The sequence below is a fragment of the Danio rerio genome, chromosome 19 (assembly GCF_052040795.2).
Source record: "Danio rerio strain M-AB ecotype USA chromosome 19, GRCz13ab, whole genome shotgun sequence".
In the NCBI taxonomy this organism is placed as follows: Eukaryota; Metazoa; Chordata; class Actinopteri; order Cypriniformes; family Danionidae; genus Danio; species Danio rerio.
In genome coordinates, this window is record NC_141039.2 from 24,601,694 (window position 1) to 24,622,829 (window position 21,136).

At 35.1% G+C, this 21,136-nt stretch overlaps 1 protein-coding gene across 21 annotated transcripts in view; it reads right to left on the bottom strand.

Annotated features, from left to right (window-relative positions):
- Positions 1–21,136, bottom strand: part of pleca (plectin a) — a 213,972-nt gene that overhangs the window by 101,106 nt on the left and 91,730 nt on the right. The window lies entirely within an intron of this gene.

Here is a 21,136-nt window from a genome sequence, read left to right on the forward strand (position 1 = left end):
TAAAGCTGGAAATGCAGTTTTTTGGTAAGTTTGAGTCGGCAACATAATGTGATCGTTAAGCAAGCATGTTTCTTGCCCATTTCAAAAGAAGGAGAGAGAGAGAGAGGGGGAAAAATGAATGGACATTAATTGGTCTCAGATCTCCTGCCGCTGGGAGAAGGAAACTTCTAGAGCAAAAGATGGATGGTTTGTTTTAAAATAGCAAACTGCTTCTCACTTTAATGCACCTCGGCTCCATGATAATTGATAAATTAAAGGTTTGTCTTAAGCTTTAATATAAAGTTTCTGTAGATGTATATGAACAGGAGGTGGCAGTATTGAGTCAGGCAGCTGTCGTTTATCCTTTAAGAGGGGCGTAGGCGACATACTGTGCCATGACCTGTGACCTCTTTGCGCTGTTTGAACTTCAACCAAGATTCCAAGACCTTTAACATTCCAAAAAAAAAAAAAGGCTTTTAAAGTTTTAAAAAACTATTAAAGCACATACTGAAATATGGTCAAACATTAGTTAAATTTTATTGTGCTTCTTTTTTTGTTCATTATTGATGGGTAAAAGGTAACATTTCGGTGCCCATGTACATTTATACATTATTCAGTGTACAGATATATTTATATGTAGGAATGTAACAACATATTTTTATTATGGCCGTCACCTACTAAAAGAAAAAGAGAGCATACTTACTGTACATGCAAAGAGTACTTTATGAAACAAGTATTTGTCTAAATATGATGACAGAAATTACAAACTATACTAGGGTTTCTGCGGGGTTTTTTCAGCAAAATTTAAGACTTTTTAAGACCATTAGGAATAAAATTTTAGACACTTAATGCAGGGCTAAACACTAAGGAGTTTTATGAATCTCCCAGTTGGAAAAGATTTTGATTTGACCAATCAAAAAATAAATAAATAAATAAATAAATCTAATTTAATAAACGTAATAAGGCGGTTCATTCCACTGTGGTGATCTCTGATAAATCAGAGACTAAGCAGAAGGAAAATACAATACAATAATAATGAAACATTTAAATTCTTAGCAACATATTTTAAATAATGTGTCAAAACAAGCAAGCTCTATTTTTATGCATCATTTTTTTCAACATACCCTTTCTTTAAAAATAAAGAACATAGACAAATGTTTTAAAAGTTTAAAAACTATAATAAACAACAATCTGTCCAGGTCAGTGTCCTCAACAGTAAATACATGGGGAACATTTAAACAAATGTTATTATAATGAAAATAATGAAACTGTTAGGGGACGCAGTGGTGCAGTAGTGCTGTTGCCTCACAGCAAGAAGGTCGCTGGTTCGAGCCTCGGCTGGGTCAGTTGGTGTTTCTGTGCATGTTTGTTTCAGTTTGCATGTTCTCCCTGCGTTTGCGTGGGTTTCCTCCGGGTGCTCCGGTTTCCCCCACAGACATGCAGTACAGGTGAATTGGGTAAGCTAAATTGTCCGTATTGTATGAGTGTGAATAAGTGTGTGTGGATGTTTCCAGAGATGGGTGGTGGCTCTAAGGGCGGGCTGGATAAGTTGGCGGTTCATTCTGCTCTGGCGACCCTGGATTAATTAAGGGACTAAGCTGAAAATGAATGAATGAATGAATGAATGAATGAATGAATGAATGAATGAATGAATGAATGAATGAATGAATGAATGAATGAATCACTGAATGAATCCGTTATGGTTAATAGAGTTAAAAATTACATTTTCAAATAAAAAGTAAAAAACAATTGTTGGTGATTGGATGGGTTTTGGCCAGATTGGGTAGCTATACAGGAACAAAGGAAAAATAAGACCCGTTTAAAAAAGATTTAAGAACTACAAAGACAGTATTGTAGTAAATTTAAGAATTTTTTTTAAACCAAAAATTTTGTTTTTGAGATTTAAGACTTTTAAAGACAACCTGTATACTAAATATTGTTATACCAAATGACATTTTAATGGTTGCACTTTGTAAATCATAACAAAAATAAATGTAATTTATTCATAAATTCATCTTTTTTCCCTAGAGTAGCAGGAAGATTGTAATGTTAATTAAACTATAATCTTTCTTCTGCTCTGAGAAAAAAATATATAAAAATTAGTAGAATTAAACAAAACACATTCTAAATCTGCATTTTACTTTTCCCTTATTACTTTCTTTATTCTGATGATTAAAAACTTATTTATGTGCTTTTTTAATTAAAAAAACACAGAATTGTGAATTGTGATTATTTTAATATTTGTCCCCTAAAAGCTAAAAGTTTCCCTGCCGCACCCTTTAGACTTCAGGGAGCCCATGGCATATATCACTTTCACATTACTCTGCTGTCCTACTGGCCTCATAAATCCTCATTCTAAGAGCAGCATGAGGATCCCAGCAGCCATTTTGCCTTGATTATGATATAATCGATTTGCCACAGGCTATTTATTTCATGTTTTTCCAAAATGCAACAAAGAAGCTTCTGTCTTTTATTCCTGAAAGCCCCTAAACAGCGCATAAACAAAGTTAAAACCAAGTCCTTGTTTTTGTGCAATTCCTAAAGGTTACTGATTCCTGAAAACTAAATTTCGTGATAGCTCATCAAAAGCACAGAAACAAACTTGCAATAGGCCTTTAGGTATTGTTTTGCAATACCTAAAGCCTGTTCACAGCAAGGAAAATAACTGTACAAATAACTAAAACTCTATGACCGTCATGTTGCTTTAAATGACCAAGCAAGGTGGATCATAATTGGCTGATGGCTCTTTTATCATTCATCAGTAAGAATAACCACTCTTAAAGTGATCCAACGATACTGTTTTTCGGTCAATGTTATAGTTGTTGTGTATAAACTTGTCTAATTCATTTCCATTTCAAACTATTTCTAAATTTAAATTTTAAAACTCTTTGTAGCAACCAGTTTAACAGACCTTAAGTCTCCATGGATGAGGCACACAATACATGCTTGTCATACAACAACAAATGTTTTTGTTACTTTACCTTGTTTTAATAAGTTGATCAGGTTTTAACATTTTTTGTTGTTTCTTTTTTTTCAATATTTATAGTCAGTTTGACTCATGTAAGTTGAGATGACTAAAACATTTTATTAAGTTCATTCATTCATTCATTCATTCATTCATTCATTCATTCATTCATTCATTTATTCATTCATTCATTCATTTATTCATTCATTTATTCATTCATTCATTCATTCATTTTCTTTTCAGCTTGGTCCCTTTATTAATCAGGGGTCGCCACAGCGGAAAAACCGCCATTGTATCCAGCATGTTTTTACGTAGCGGATGCCCTTCCAGCCACAACCCATCTATGGGAAACATCCACACACTCATCCATACTTATACACTATGAACAATTTTAGCCTACGCAATTCACCTGTACCGCATGTCTTTGGACTATGGGGGAAACCGGAGCACCCGGAGAAAACACCTAGCGAATGCAGGGAGAACATGCAAACTCTACACAGAAACGCCAACTGACCCAGCCGAGGCTCGAACCAGCGACCTTCTTGCTGTGGGGCGACAGCACTACCTACTGTGCTACTGCGTCACCTTATTAAATTCAACAAAGAAAAATGTAATCCAAAATCATTTATCATGGTGTGTATCAGGAAAGAGATGATGGAGAAGATTGAATAAAGTCCTGTTAGACAACACCTTTTCTTAGAATCACAAATGGACAAGGCTTAATACATTAGGCTAAATACAAGATGTAAAACATTTTGAGCTCATCCACTTCTGAATGCTTCTAGTATAGTCAACATACATTTTATCAGATTGCTTTGACAGTGTAAACACAAATGCTTTTAAAAGACAATTTACTCTCTGTCTGCTAAGCAAACATCTGATAACTTTGGGATGTGTTGTGAGAACGCAAACCAAAACAGGTATTCAGACTTCTCTGTATTGTACCAAAACACATGGACCGCAATCAAAGTGTAAGCAACAAACAGATGTGAAACACAATGTAGAAACAGTAATGAATCGAGATTTTGACTGACAACAACAGGACCTACAAATATTTTTGCTGCTTGTTTAGACTACTTATTTAAAATGAGCTGAAACAACACAATTCTTGAGGGCTTTTTTTGGGGCAACTTCAAATTGTAAAAACTACCAAGTTAACTTAATTTATTTGCATTAGGACGACGTGAAGGGATTGTTTGCAATCCAGTATTTTTTACAATCTAAGTGACAGGTAAAGACGTCTTTTTTAGGATCTTTGCTCATAAATGTCCATCACTGACCTCATTTCTATGAGAATTTAGATGGTCAGAGGTCTGGTTTGCACTCTAGAGAGTCTCCCTGACTCTCTCCATTTTTGGACCATCAGACTTGCTTTACTGTTTACTGTAAATAATGGCTTTAATGAGATTTTCAAAGTATTATTGTGATCTCAACACATTTGAATTGCCATTATAAAGCAACACATATATGTTGTGAATGCCCTTTGTATTTCACATAACTTAATAATGGTAAAGCCTAAGGCATAAACACTTAAAGGACAAAAGAGAAGGAGGGATCTTCATGTTGCATTTAGTAAAACAAGGTTACTCAACCTGTTTATCATATCCTTTCTCAAATTACAGTCTGTAGTGACACATAATATCAGGGAAATGGCTTTTTAAAAGTGTAACTTTATATGCAAGAAAACAGTATTAAATACAAGTGTCTACTTTAAGGTTTTCAATATTTTTTGTGAAAATAAATTGAGATTGAAATAGCAAAACAACATTATTAATGTATTATTAAATTATGAACGTACTTGTTAAAATAAAAGATTAAGTCAGATTAATACATTTCACTATATTTAAATGATAAAATCATCCTATTTTGAAGTGGGGAAATGTGCACTGTAAAAAGTATTTTTTGTGGCCTTGTAGATTACATTAAAACTAATATGTACACTTTATTTAATAAAATCAATTTTGTGCCTTATAATAACAATAAAAATGGCTGTAATAAAATCTAATAAATTTTCTTACAAAATTTAATGATTATTTCTGAATAATTTCCAAAAGAGAAAATATTGAGTAAATCCAAAGTTATTAAAACGAGCATTTTCAAATTCACAACAATTTCCTGTTATAACACTCTCAGCTACAAATATTTTTAAATGACAATTAATTCACATTTTGGAGCTATTTGTGATTCCTAAATAAAGGTTTTTATGTATATTTTTAATAAAATTATTCTTGTACTATATGGGCCTGATCACAATACGCAGATAAACAAACAAACACACAAACAATTGAATAAATGAATAAATGAACGAACGAACGAAGGAATGAATAAATGGATGGATGAAAGAAGTGATCACTGTGTTCATTGGTTCTTAAAATTGAGAATTTACTGCAATGCAATGCATCTCTCAAAGAATGTCTAAAAATCAGGGTATAAGGAGAATCCCTTTGTAAACTTTGAACAGAGATTTTTCCACAGCCAGGCCAGAGAACCACACAATCAAGCTTGTTTAGGCCCAGGGGGTTTCATGGCCAAAAAAAGGATGAGACAAGAGGGGTTAGTTTGTACAAAGTCAAGCACAAATCCTCACAAGAATGTTAAATGTATAAGGGAGTGTTTGGCAAGAAGAATTCCACAAAACAACACTCAGTAAAATAACTAACTGTGGCAATTTTAGATGCTGAAAAATGCTATGTGATTTATCAATTTTTGAGTTGGCAAATCATCTTTAGCAGAAAGAAAATGTAGTTATTGTATTTAAATTTGTAAATAAATAATAAAATATTTCATTATTATTGTAACAAAAACAAAATTATACCAAGATCATCAGCTTATTTTGCCACCAAAATAGCTGGAGACATGTGTAACTTTAACAGCTTATTGGATCTTTGCACTTTTTCCTTACTGTTAAGCAACAAACAGCTAATATAATTAAATAAAATAGAATTAGTTAAAGTTAGGGGCGGCACAGTGGTGCAGTAGGTAGTGCTGTTGCCTCACAGCAAGAAGGTCTCTGGTTTGAGCCTCGGCTCAGTCAGTTGGCGTTTCTGTGTGAAGTTTGCATGTTCTGCCTGCGTTCACGTGGGTTTCCTCGGGTTGCTCCGGTGTTCCCCACAGTCCAAAGACATGTGGTACAGGTGAATTGCGTAGGCTAAATTGTCCATAGTGTATGAATGTGAATGAATGTGTATAGATATTTCCCAGAGATGGGTTGCGGCCGGAAGGGCATCCGCTACGTAAAACATATGCTGGATAAGTTGGTGGTTCATTCCGCTGTGGCGACCCCAGATTAAGAAAGAGAATAAGCCGCAAAGAAAATGAATGAATGAATAGTTAAAGTTAGGTGTATTAATTATATGTATTAGTTATTAATTATATTATATGTATTTACTTACATGAACAATCAATGAACAATACATTTATTACCTTATTTTTTAATCTGTGTTAATGTTAGTTAAAGGAAATAAAGTTGTTCGTTGTTAGTTCATGTTAACTTACAGTGCATTAAATAATGGTAGCATGAATTTGAATTTTAATAATACATAGGTAAATGTTGAACTATGATTAGCAAATGCTGTACAAGTATTGTTCATTATTAGTCTATAGTAAATACATTAAATAATGAAACCTTATTGTAAAGTGTATCCAATAAAATAAAATCACAGCATTTATTTTTGTAAGACAGATATTCATAAATGCTTGCAGATTTCATAAAAATGGTGAACAGCTGTTTAAGAAAACACACTCTGCACCTCTAATTTGAACCACTGATTAAGAATGTGTTGTTTCTATAATAATAACATCATATGGTTCATTTACTGTAATAGGTCACTCAAACACAAACATGCCTTAGAAATAGAAAATGTTAATTGCAGCTCCATGTCTTTCAGAATGGATGATTAAACCTAATGAAAGGTAAATGGTGCGAGTGCTGAAAGGACAGTTTTTCGCTTCACCTCAGTTTAGTGGTTGCTATGATACGCACATAAACACTCACATACATGCTAATGGACACAGATGAAAAATACAGCCACAATACCAGTTTCTCAAAGGAGATACAGACAATGGTGCCTATGTTTGAAGTGTCTGGTAATATATGAGCGCCTAATGTCCAAACGTGTGGAAAGAAACATGGCTGGCAGAATGGTGACAGAAAAAATGGTCATGGAAAAACAACATCAATCTCCTTAGGGCTCAGACTGGAGTAAATGTTTCACATCATAACTTTTATATTTACATTTACCCTTATATTTACCCATACATTTTCAGATTTACCCTGGACTACAGAATCAGCCATAAATGACACTTTTTTTTTTATTTGAGATTTAAATATTACACAAAAGTTGAAAAAACAAGCTTTCCATTGGTGTAAGGTTTGATCTGAACCCTCAGATCTGGAATCTGAGAGCACAAAAGGTCTAAATACTGAGAAAATTGCTTCCAAATTGCTTAAATGAGGTGCTTTGCAATGTACATTACTAATCAAAGATTTAGTTTTAATACATTTACTGTAGGAAATTTACTAAATATATGTATTGAACATGATCTGTACTCAATATTCTGATGATTTTTGGCATAAAAAAAATATTATTTTGACCCATACACTATATTTTTGGCTATTATCAACAATACACCCATACAACATGAGGCTGTTTGTGCAGTGCAGGGTCACATTTAAACTTTAAATAATTAATATGTGTAATAAGTATATCAGAACTTACATATACCGAGAGATTATAATATTCAAACCACATACTGCCCTCTGGAGTTTAAAAGAATCCCTGACTGATACAAATTGTTCTTAACGAGAATACGACAGTAATAAATAGCAGACTTCCTTTTGTAAACACAGTTTTGAAATTGTCTGAGTGCCTCATCTGTATCTCATGAAGAGATTGTTTAATCCAATAGCTCCAAACATCTTTCCTCATTCCGTGCAGCTTCATTAAAAGATGGAATGAATTATTACTCGCCCATAAAACCTCACACAAGTTTTAAATATGCAGTCTGTCTCCTATTTAAATCTGTTTCAAGACCTCAGGTTTCACAATATGTTCTGATTTCAGATATTTTAAAAGAATTTGGTACACTCTCTGCTAAAAAAATACCAGCACATGTAATTTGGATGCTAGTGTGTCTATCGCAGATAAACGCTCAAATTGCTAAACCATCATTACTACCACATTACCTAGCAGGCACTTTAATGTCAAAATGACATAGAAAACACGCCAAAATGCAACTTTGATGTCGATTTGATGTCAATTAACAAGCTATATGCCAAAATTACATCAAATTGACATTTACTGTAATATCGGTGTAAAAAGTATGTCAAAAACTGAGTAGATGAATGTCCTTGTCATCCATTTTTGAATAGTTTTTTTAATGTTAATGTCAATTTAATGTTGTTTTGACATCAAGCAGGCTCATAACCAGCCTGGTGAAAGTGGTGGTTCTTTTTCCTCAAAATGTGGACCTTTTTGCAGTTATTTGCTTTATTTTCTATTGAATTATGATGTTTAAATACTTATTAAGCCCTATTTTTGGCTGGATTAGCTTGTCGGATGGGCATCATATGTTTTGATGTACCAAAACACTTCTTAAAGTTTTATAAAAAAAGAAATATGAAAACAAAACTTTTTTTTTTTTTTTTTTTACTTTTTTCAATTAGTAAAAAATAAGAATCTGTAAAAGTTTTAAATGAAAATAACTGTAGCCTATTGTCATTCATTAGGCAAGTAACAAACTGGCCAGGACATTCAGCTGTCAATTTGGGATGCTGAATTTGGCACTTCAGATTGACACAGGATTCCACTTGGTCTTAAAGCCTCTTCGATGGGTTATTATCAGAGTTTTTTTTTTTTTTTATGATGATGTAGCATTAAAAATAGGACAAATGAGTTAATGTAGGGGACAAATTAGATTAATAACATATATTATAATATATTAAATATATTATAATATTTTTGTCTTGTTATTTTGGTGGTCTAAACAGCATCCATGTGTGGATGTCAAATAGATGTCAGGGTTTTGACTTTAAATTGATTCTCATTTTGACTTATTTTTATATTGTTTTATATTAAAGTTGTTTTGACATTAAATACTAGAAGGTTAACTACCTTAACCAGCAAAAATGTTTCAAATAATTGCATATACCGTCGTCCAACACTACAATAAAAAGTGTCAATAAACAAAAACAATATATAGTGTTCAAGTAGATGAATCTGAATAAATCAAAGTACCATATTTACATGCACATGACACGCATTCACATTGTTATAGTTTACAAAAACAATAACAGTATCTTTTTAACCCATTTTGTAAAGGTTTGCATTTTCTGGCCCCAGTTTCAGTTTCCTTCAGTTTAGTCTCTTTATTCATCAGGGCATATGTTTTACACAGCGGAAGCCCTTCCAGCTGCCACCCAGTACTGTGAAACACTCATACACACTCATTCGCACATATACACTATGGCCAATATTAGTTTATTTAATTGATCTATCTTGCATGTCTTTGGACTGTGGGGGCAACCGTAGCAGCAGGAGGAAACCCACACAAGCACTCCATACAGAAAATGCCAACTGACCCAGCCAGGACTCGAACTAGTGACCTTCTTGCTGTGACATTACTAACCACTGAGCAACCATGTCACCAAATAATAAAAATGATTTTGGTTACCCCAGTGGCAGTTTATTTTGATTATTTTCATGAAAATTTTATTCTGATTTATTACTGATGAAAACAAGACCATATTTCTTGCTTGTCTAGAAAATGCAGGTTGGTTTCAGAATTTCTAGATATTTAGACAAGAAACAAGACACAAATTCAAACAAGAAAATCATTTTTTTGCAGTGTAGATGACATCCAAATGGCTATTTTTGCTTAAAAACAGCTTACTGTATATGGTTTCAGGGGGTTGGTAGGATAGTAGGTCCGATACGTTGCTTGGATGTTGATAGGTGGTTGTTCAGAGGATACGGTCGTTATAGGTGTTTGCAAGGGTTATTGGTTGATGATTGGATGTTATGGTTGGTTGCTATGTTGTTTAAATAATAGAAAGTTGGTTGCTTAAATACAGCTTAAAATAGGTAAAGTAGCATTTTCAAAACGGCTGAGAATCAATTCCTCTTGATAAAGAAGAGAAATGAACATTTACCAAGTGAAAACCGCCAAACTTTCTCTCAGAAGCCAAGCCACAAGCAGTGCGCAAGTCCATCTGCAAGTCATTGCCTGACTCTGAAACTGATTTAGGGTGAAGCAAGGTAAACAAAACCCTTGTGTAGTCTGAACCCCCTGAAGAAAAGAGCTTTAAATCATTCTGATTTCCTAAGCCTCAACCGGGAACATTTCACCAAGCACTGACAGCATAAAACAATTAAACTTGCTTCATACAAACAAATATCCCAACGAGCAGCACACTGCCATTCAAACTTGTAATAATATTCACTGAGAGACATTTTAGACTTCACACTCATTTGAGTATCTGACAGTAGCTCTGTCGGGGAGTGCCTATCAGATAGAGAGAACATTGGAGAGGACAGTTCATAAAACAAACTGTATGAAAGGAGCTCATTGAAAGCCTCTGGCAGATAAAGTGTTCCTAAAACTTCAGTTTCCCTTCGCAACTGGCGCTTCTCACGCATTCCAGCATTTGGTTTATGGGGTGGAATTTATTGCACATGGTTGTTCTCCAAACCATTCAACACACCCCTGCACTTTGACATGGGGCAGTGGAAAAAAACTCAAAAACAGGACAAAAGGCATGTGAGCACAAAAACTCTCATTTGTACATGCTAACTGTATGTGTAGGGGCAAACTAAATCTAACAATCACTCAGATTCAGCAAACACACATAGAAACTGAAGCCCAACACAAAATCTTTCTTTAAAATCTATATGTATTATAAGTCAATAATATTAACTAATCCAGCCTGATCTCAGGAGGAAACGTAAACATTTTATGTATTATCCAAAAAAGTGGTTAATTCACTAATTAATACAATTTAATTAGTGTGAAATGTAATTTATTTTTTAAAGAGCCATGCCCTTCAACTGCAACCCTTACCCTACTCTTCATTGGACGATGATAATTATACAAAAATGTATACCAGAGATGCCCAAAGTAGGGCCCGCAGGCCAAGGTTTGTCCATTGTAACCTTTGATTTGGTCCATTATCCCATCTGAGAGGAGAACTGAGTTTAATGGAGAGGGTTGGGGCGAATGCCCTTAATACAGAGATTGTCATTTCTAATTTAACGTAACCTTTTTTGTTTGTTTTATTGCTGAGCTAAAAAAGCTAACTGAACTTACAGTAAATGTTAAATTAAAATAAATAATGTTAAATTTAGGGGCGAAGCAGTGGCGCAGTAGGTAGTGCTGTCGCCTCACAGCAAGAAGGTCGCTGGTTCGAGCCTCGGCTCAGTTGGCGTTTCTGTGTGGAGTTTGCATGTTCTCCCTGCGTTCGCGTGGGTTTCCTCCGGGGGCTCCAGTTACATGCGGTACAGGTGAATTGGGTAGACTAAATTGTCCGTAGTGTGTGTGTGTGTGTGTGTGTGTGTGTGTGTGTGTGTGTGTGTGTGTGGATGTTTCCCAAAGATGGGTTGTGGCTGGAAGGGCATCCGCTGCGTAAAAACTTGCTGGATAAGTTGCCGGTTCATTGCGCTGTGGCGACCCCGGATTAATAAAGGGACTAAGTCGACAAGAAAATAAAAGTTTAAATGTTTAATTTTAAATAAGTAAATGAATCAGATTTTTTAAAATGTAAAGACTGTTACTGGAAGGATAGAGGACTATGCAGAAGACATCAACAAGCAAATAAAGGCAAAAACAAGTGTAATTCTGACATAAATGAGATTTTAAATTTGTTTTTTTTAATTGTAATACGTTCATTAATAAATGTAAAAAAGAACCTGTATTAGTAACATAAAGCAAGGTTTTCTAGTCTTTTTTTAACAATTAATAAATAAAGTAGGAAATTACCTATGGCAGCTATATTTATTTACCTTCGGCCCACTAGCCTCGTCAAGTTTGGTTTTTGGCTCTTCAGAAGAAAAAGTTTGGGCACCTCTGATGTGTATGAATTGATCGTACAAATTAAAACGAATTAGCCGATAATTTCAAAAGTTACAAATTGCAGTGGAATTGCATTGACTAAACACAATGCACAATGTGCAAAACTGATGTTTATGTTTTTGGGAGAATACTTATGTAGCTTACTTATATTGTATGTTACTCTCGTTTTATCTATGCAACACAAATTTTTTACAATTATTTGCTATTCATTTATTCATTTTCATTTTCTTTGTTTTTTATTTATTTATTTAAAAAGCGCATTAAAGCTGAGATACAATCTTAAAGACGACAATACAACACTTACTATTACAATTATCAGCACTTTTAATAGTTTATTTAACAGACTTATAATATGCTGTTGTTTTATTTGAGTTTTTATTCCAAAATGACCGCCCTCTAGTGGCTGTTTCCCAAATTACACTAGAGTGTCGCCTCTTGGTCATTCTAAACTTTGTGCAAACTCCACACAGAAATGCCAACTGACCCTGCCGAGGCTCAAATCAGCGACCTTCTTACCGTGAGGCGAGACCCTACCCACAGAGCAACCGTGTTGCTTTTTACGCTACTTTGTACACCCTAATTTTTCAGCAGTTATCATATGATAGATCAGAAAAGACTGTTTTAACATGTTTAACAACTCAAACTAACTACTACAGCCATATTATATCTATAGGGCAGCTACAAACAATTCATTTATTTTCCTACGGCTTAGTACCAATTTATCAGGGGTCGCCACAGTGGAATGAAGGCCAATTACTCTGGCGTTTGTTTTACGCATAAGATGCCCTTCCAGTCTCAACTCACTGCTGAAAAACGCAATTAACAATTATTTTGATAACTGATTAATCTGTTGATATTTAATTTAATTTTCATACACACTAACTTCCTTTAGGGCAGGGGTGCCTTGCTCTTGGAGATCTACCTTTCTGGAGGAATCAGCTACAGCTTCAGCTAGCTTGGTTGCCTCATAGCAAGTAGGTCTCTATTTTGAGACTGCCTTTCTATGTGGAGTTTGCATGTTCTCCCCATGCATGTGTTAAATATTTATTTCTTATTATTTATGTTCGAGTTATTTATGCTTTTTTCATTATTAAAGTGTCACATGTTTAATGTTTCTTTTTCTATAAAGTTTGAACATCATCACAATTGTACATGTGCTAAAGCAAAGTGTTTTGACTGGCAGAACCAATAGGAGAATTACCAATCTATGTCACACATGATGTTACACGGGTTCAACCGTGCATACCAGTTGCAAAAAAAGACTGGTTGCAATAGCAAACATGCGCTGTTGTGCGGTAGGATGTCAAATTCAAAAGTAGAAAACTTAAATTTTAGCGTACACCACACTGCTTTTAATGCCAACCGCAGATGTATTCGGCTAACAGCCATCATAAAAGCTGAATGGAGTGAGGACCTAGTTAAAAATGCTCGATTCTGCAGTTCTAATTTTATATCAGTTAAGTTTACGCTATGCCGAATCATACACATCACTCATTTTTGTTTGCAGCAATGATTTCAGCAAAATTTGTTAAATATGGTTAATTAAACTGCAAACGGCGATACAGTGACGCAGTAGGTAGTGCTGTCACCTCACACCAAGAAGGTCGCTGGGTGGCTGGTTCGAACCTCGGCTCAGTTGGAGTTTCTGTGTGGAGTTTGCATGTTCTCCCTGCATTTGCATGGGTTTCCTCTGGGTGCCCTGGTTTCCCCCACAGTCCAAAGACATGCGGCACAGGTGAATTGGGTAAGCTAAATTGTCTGTAGTGTGTGTGTATGTATGTGTGTGTGTGTGTGTGTGTGTGTGTGTGTGTGTGTGTGTGTGTGTGTGTGTGTGTGTGTGTGTGTGGATGTTTTCCAGAGATGGGTTGTGGCTGGAAGGGCATCCGCTACATAAAAACGTGCTGGATAAGTTGGCGGTTCATTCTGCTGTGGCGACCCCGGATTAATAAAGGGACTAAGCCGACAAGAAAATGAATGAATGAATGAATAAACTGCGGACACTGAATGCTAAGAATGAAATGTAAAAATGTAATGCCTTGCCATACAGGTGCAGTTCGCTGTCTAAATGCAGTTGCTTTGCTTGTTGATGATTACCCAGGCCTTGTATAGCGCCGTCTACTTTCCTTGTCTTTGGCAAAGCAGAACCTCGGTTTTTAGCACTACAAAGTTTTGAATCTGGTAATCATGGAACATTATTTTTTGCACATGACCACACAGAACAATATTGTAGGCATCCAAAGACTTGTAGGCTTTTAAATTCTCATAAAATCACTTGGAGTTTCAATGAGATATATTTGTATATGTATATTTTGGGCTGGATGCTTGGCCATTTTAACGTCCACTTTAACGTTAATTTTGCTGAATATAGTAATGTAATGTAACGTGCTTATTACTTGGTGACAAGCTGTTATAATACAAGCTGTTAAAATACGCTGAAAGTATTATGTAAATTATGTATATAATATGTAATCAATATAACTGATCTGAGCTCGCTGTAAATGCTAGCGCTCCTGGTTTTTTTCTGCAACCTCGCTGCGCGCACATCCTGAATGTTTACAAACTGGTATTTCGTCTAAAACCAATAACCAATAATTACATTTTGTTCATTACTTTCAGCAGCTACAAATTACATTCATCACATGTAATCAGTAATAGCTTTGACATGGAAACATCTGTTAATATCACTAACATAATGTATCAATACATTTTTGTTGTAAGGTTAGGTAAATTCTTTCACTTCATTGTTGAATATTTTTGGAACAACTTTGATGAAAGGTTTTGATTAACTTCAAATGTTGAATATATATATTGATATAATTTAATTATATCATTTAATCCCTGATTTAATTTAGGAGTAGAATTGGGGTGTAAATAGAATACTTAATTCATTTCTGAATAGATCACACCTCTTTTTTTTTTAACAAGGATTTTCAAATGATAGCACAGCTGCTCATACTTTATTAAACAATTAAAGTAAAATTAGTTTTAGTCTTAACTACCAAGACTTCCAGCCAAACAGCACACCATCAGTTTAAAATTAACTTATCTAGAAGCGTGTGATGTTGGTGATGGGAACCTAATATAATCTAAGCAGGGGCAGGAAGAGATCCATAGCAACAGGAGAGGATGCAGGAAGGCACAATGAATGACTAATCAGTGCAATATCCTCATGAGATGAACATTATTGGCTGCCGATGTGAGCAAGTGAGTCAGCACTCCGAGCACCTGAGGGGTGTGCTCAATAACCATCCACTCAAATGACCCATACACACAATGACAAATGACTGCATGCGTCTAAAACAGCGGTCAGAGCCAAAAGTGGCATGGTCACTAACAACATTGGAAAACAGAGATGAAAACTGAACGAAGTAAATCTAAATATAAAATGTAAGCATATTATGTAGAGTAGGAACTGAAAATAGCTGATATCCATTGAAGCACTGTCCTTTGGCACTAAAGTACTCAAGAAACGTAAATCATAAGTTAAATATGAAATAATGTAATTAAAAATGAATTACTTAAAAAAGAAACTGAGGAGAGGCTCAACTGACTTGGAACAGTAAAAATCAAGCACCTCTCCTTCTAAACACTTAGCAATATTCAAACAATCACACATACTATACATTGTCTTTCCCTCTGAACAACCACATAGAATCATTTCAGCAGCAATCTACAATGTTCAACTATCCCACAAACTACATAGCAAAGCCCTAGTATCCTTCTGCAATGCCCTACTGTCCTATCAACCACTTACAACCACCTTTAATGTTCTACAATATTACGAGCTATCTAGCAATGACCTTGCAACAACCTGCAATAATTTAACATCCAACCAACCACCTAGAAACACTTTAATACCACCTGCACAATCAGACCATACCACCAACCACTTAGCAACCACTTTCAACAATTCATAGCATCCAATCATCCAACCAAACACCTAGCAACCACCCACAACAATTGAATCTTCCCATCTTCAATGACCTACATAACTACCAAACCCCTTGTAACCACCTATATTGTCCTATGATATCGCTAACCTAACTAAAAATACCATAGCAACAGCAGTCAACCATCCTAGCAACCACACATAACAACAGTATCTTCCAAAAAAAAACACTTAGCAACATCCAAACAACCATCTGCAAAAGCCTATTATTTATTTAACCAACTACCAATACCATAGCAACCATCCACAACATCTGATCATCCAACTGAACACCTAGCAACCACCCACAACTATTGTATCTTCTTATTTGCAAGGACCTAAAATCCTACTAACCCCCATAACTACCTGTAATGTCCTAAGATCTTGCTAACCACCTAAAAACATCATAGCAACAGCAGCTATTCAACCAATGACCTAGAAACAACTCATAACAACTGTATCTTCAAAACAACCACTTAGCAACATCTAAGCAACCATCTGCATTGGCCTATCATCTTTTCAACCAACTACCAAGACCATAGCAACCACCCATAACAACTGTATCTTCAAAACAACCATTTAGCAACATCCAAGCAACCATCTGCATTGGCCTATCATCTTTTCAACCAACTAGCAAGAGCAAAGCAACCATACCTAACATCCAATTATAAAACACCATATATACAGCAGTCATTCAACCAATGACCTAGCAACCACCCATAACAACTCTATCTTCCAAACAACCACTTAGCAACACCCAAGCAACCATCTGTAATGGACTATCATTTTTTAAACTAACTAGCAAGACCAAAACAACCATCCATAACATCCAATCATCCATCTGAACACCTAGCAACCACCCATAACTATTGCATCTTCCTATCCGCAAGGACCAACAATCCTACCCCTGCAACTACTTGTAATGTCCTATGATCTTTCTATAGTTATAACTTCCTTAAAAACACCATATATACAGCAGACATTAAACCAATGACCTAGCAACCACCTATAACAACCGTATCTTTAAAACAACCACTTAGTAACATCCAAGCAACCATCTGCAATCTTCTATCATTTTAGCAAACAACAAGCAAAACCACACCAATCATCCATAACATCCGTACATCCAACTGAACACCTAGCAACCACCCGTAACAATCGAATCTTCCTATCAGCAAGCACTTACAATTCTACCATTCCTATTGTAACCACCTACAGTATAATACCTTATGATCTTGCTAGCCACCTAGAAACAGCATAGCAACAGCAGTCAACCAATCAAAGACCTAGCAACAATCCATAACAACTGTATTTTCAAAACAACCACTTAGCAACATCCAAGAATACAACTAGCAAGACCATAACAACCATCCACAACATCCGTTCATCCAACTGAACACGTTGCAACCACCCATAGTAATTGTATCTTCCAATGAACCACCTATCAACATCCAAGCAAAGTTCCGGATTGGCCTCCCACCCTACCAACCCCCTGTAACCATCTATAATGCCCTATCATCTTAGTAGCCACCGAGCAACATCCTAGCCATAAACCACAATCCTACCTTCTGACCAACTATCTAGCAACCACCCTCTTTATCCTACTGTTCACCTACAGTCTATTAACAACCAAATAGCAGTTTTTCAAGGACTAACATTTCCTTCACAACATATAAACATTTGTTTGTGAAAAAAAAATGCAATATGAACATGATAACCTTGTTTGCCCCTAAATTTAGAACCAATTATTTTTAGTATTGCTTTCAGATTAGTTTCCCTTTGCCGCTTAAACAGTTTGCAAAACATAGAAACTGCATCCTTAATTTGAATGAGGGGAAAGTTCATTCAGCATCTCTACTGCATTACAGGTGCCACGCCAGTGTGAATAACTGTATTACATTACCACATTACTCATGTTGGAGCCTTGGAGATCTCTTCAAGCAAGCAGATATGTCAGACACAAATAGCTTACGTACACTAGGAACTGAAAGTAGCTAAGCAAGCAATGACCACAGACACAACATCCATAGAAACGCAATGTGGACAATTACAGGACTCAGGAAATTTTAAAAACACACAAACCATTTGGTAACTTGGTTGTGTTTCTTGACCACCAAATAACTTCCCCAAACTTTACCAACAAACATAATGACGAAAGGAAACTCAGCAACCTGTGATCAGAGCATGTGCATAAGTGAAATGTACTCTTCTGCCAGTCAGAAATATGATATGCATGACATTTGCTGCTTCAATTTACACTTACAACATATTATTAAACCCTTTACAGCCATCAACATTAAAAGACTGCATGTACACGTTGATTTAAGCACACATTTAAAAGGTCAATTCACCCAAAAATTAAAATTATGTCACTATACTAACCCCTTTACTTGTTCCAAACCAGTTTAAGTTCCTTTTCTCTGTTGAATACAAAAGAAGATATTTTATAGAATGTTGAAAATCCATAGCCATTGACATCCATAGTAGGGAAAAATACTATGGAAGTCAATGGCTACTAGAATCCAGCTCTCTTATTTGTGTTTATTAGAAGAAAGAAACTGGTTTGGAACTAATGAAAGGCATGTGAATAAATGTTCATTTTTAGGTGAACTGCCCCTTTAAGTGCATAAATTAGACACTGGTGTAATAGTTAAAATGATGTTTGCTGGTTTACAAAGAGAATCCTGGCTGAGTCAGATCCTGGACTCCACCAATGTGGCGAGATCTTCAGTCGCCCAGTCTCGAGGACTTCTCTGAATGATCATGTGGTATCACACAACTATCTTGACCAGGCTTGGCACTGCCACACAGGCCTTGGCTTAGTAATTTAACTGCCAATTGAGCTGAAATGTCAGTTATATAACAAAACAATGAAGAATTAATAGCATATGGCCCGGTGAAGTCTAACATTTCCAGATGAAGTGGGTTTGTTGATGCCACAGAAGACATTTCTAAGAGAGATGTTTACTTATTTTCAGTGTATTTTAATGGAAAACAGGCTATCTAGTTATTTTTAAACTGCTGTGTCAAGTTGTCTCGCAAAAATGATTACTTTTTACATTTGCTGCCAATATCTTGCTACTTCATCTTGGTTACAAACTTCTGAATTATAAACTACCAATCAGAATATTTTTTACTCCGAAAATTAATCCAAATTGATAGTAGAGAAATTTATAGTGTCAGGAAAAATAGTTCATTCAAATGAATACTGTTTTTTTTGCATGTTTCATTCATAAAAGAATCCTGCTATTTTTTATTGCATTTATAAAATATAGCCTGGCTCGCACTGTGTTATTTTGGTCGTTTTTTGTCAAATGAGACACATTTTTTTAAATCCTAAATGATTCCTAAAATTCTAGGCTAAACTCTGTGGTCCTTAATTGATAGTTTGAGTTAATCACAGATGATCAATAATGGTCACTGTGATTAAATTTTCCCTCCAATGAAATTTCAGAAGATTTCCTGCAGTGTGACGTCTTTTATGATGAGCATTAAAACAAGAACCAATAATAGCACAGTATCTGATGACACAATCAATGCGGCAACATTAAACCACCTAATGTCAAAATGTAGTTTTTTGGTTCTTGTTTTATTATCCATGAATTTTACTGAGTGAAAATAAAGATACAGATTGTTTATGCTTGATGCTAAATATTATTTCAGAACACGAGTTACGGAACGTGTCGTAGGTTGATGACTTTAATCTCCAGATGAGTCTTGCATGTGTCTGTGTTTTGATTGCCATTCAGTCTTACATTGTGACAACTGAGAACTTGCATTGTGACATGGGGATTATTTCTGTACATTATGACAAGCTAAAATAATAAAATATTATTAAAATTTAAACAGTTAGCCAGGCTTTAGGCTGTATAACTGTTGTAAACATTAATAATAATAATAATAATAAAAGATATTTTTAGAACAGCCCATTGGAACAATAGAATGACTTATGGAGGATTGTGGTACTGGAGTTATGATAATGAAAATTTAATTCTGTAATAAATCAAATAAAAAAAATAACAGAAAACGTTCATATTATCAAATTAATAAGAACTTTGCATTTTATTGGGATAAAAATTATTTTATTTTGTCTGTTATGACCTAAATACATCATCTTTGAGCATAGACATCAAATATTTGAACAGAAGTTATTTAGTAACTAGTTCTATAAAGGCTTTTTTTAATGTTCACTTAATTTGTTCTCTTTAAAACATTTCAAATTCATAAAGATTATAATATTGGTTGATTTGTGTTTATTAGTTCAGTCAATATTAATCATTCTGAATGTTGAATGAATTTGAAAATAACCTTTCATTTAACTAGTATTAACTTAGTGTTTTTTGCTGACTTCATACAATGTGTCTTTAAGGGATAGTTTGCACAAAAATGAACATTATCTCATTATTTATTCTCTCTCATGTAGCTTTAAATCAGTGATTTAAAGTTAAAGGGGTGCCCAAACTTTTTTCGTATGAAGGGCCAAAAATAAATAAATAAATAAATCATTGGTACATTAAATTTGAAATGACAATCTCTAAATCATTCTCAGATGGGATGGTGGGACAATTTAAAGGTTACAATTGTGTTGTCATTTATGTACATCTGCTTCAAAGCACACCATGCTACTTGTTGGTGCTTTTTAATCAGAACTTCATAAAGGCTTAAAGCCATGTGACTTCAAAAGACCAAACGTTACCCATGTTTTTAATACTTTTTTGAGAGGACTGAACCAACATCATACCAGATGAGCAAATTTGTTGTCAATGTACTGGTGCCAATTTTCTCTTCCTTACCAGACTCCAGACAAATTCCCACACCTAGAGCTTGAACAGAAACAGCAACTTACCTGAAAAACAAGAAAAAACAGCAAACATTAGCAACATTTACACATTACTTCAGGGCAAATTCTCCCCACCCTCAAAACTGTTCTAGGAGGTGTTAGCTGGAGTGCTGACGTATAAACTGACGTCTGTTTTATGGTCAAAGTTGTTAAACACATCAGCCAGGACCTGGCTCCTTCAATGTGCTAACCATTAAAAAGCAGGCAGGGAAGGAGAATGTGGCTGAAACAAAAGAAAAATAAAGCTCAGGAAACCGCAGTCGTGGCACGAAAGGTTCCCATGCAGGATGGTAGTTCACTCACAACATTAACCCTCCATTAGACACAATAAACCCCCTGCCGGGACACAGTTAGCAGG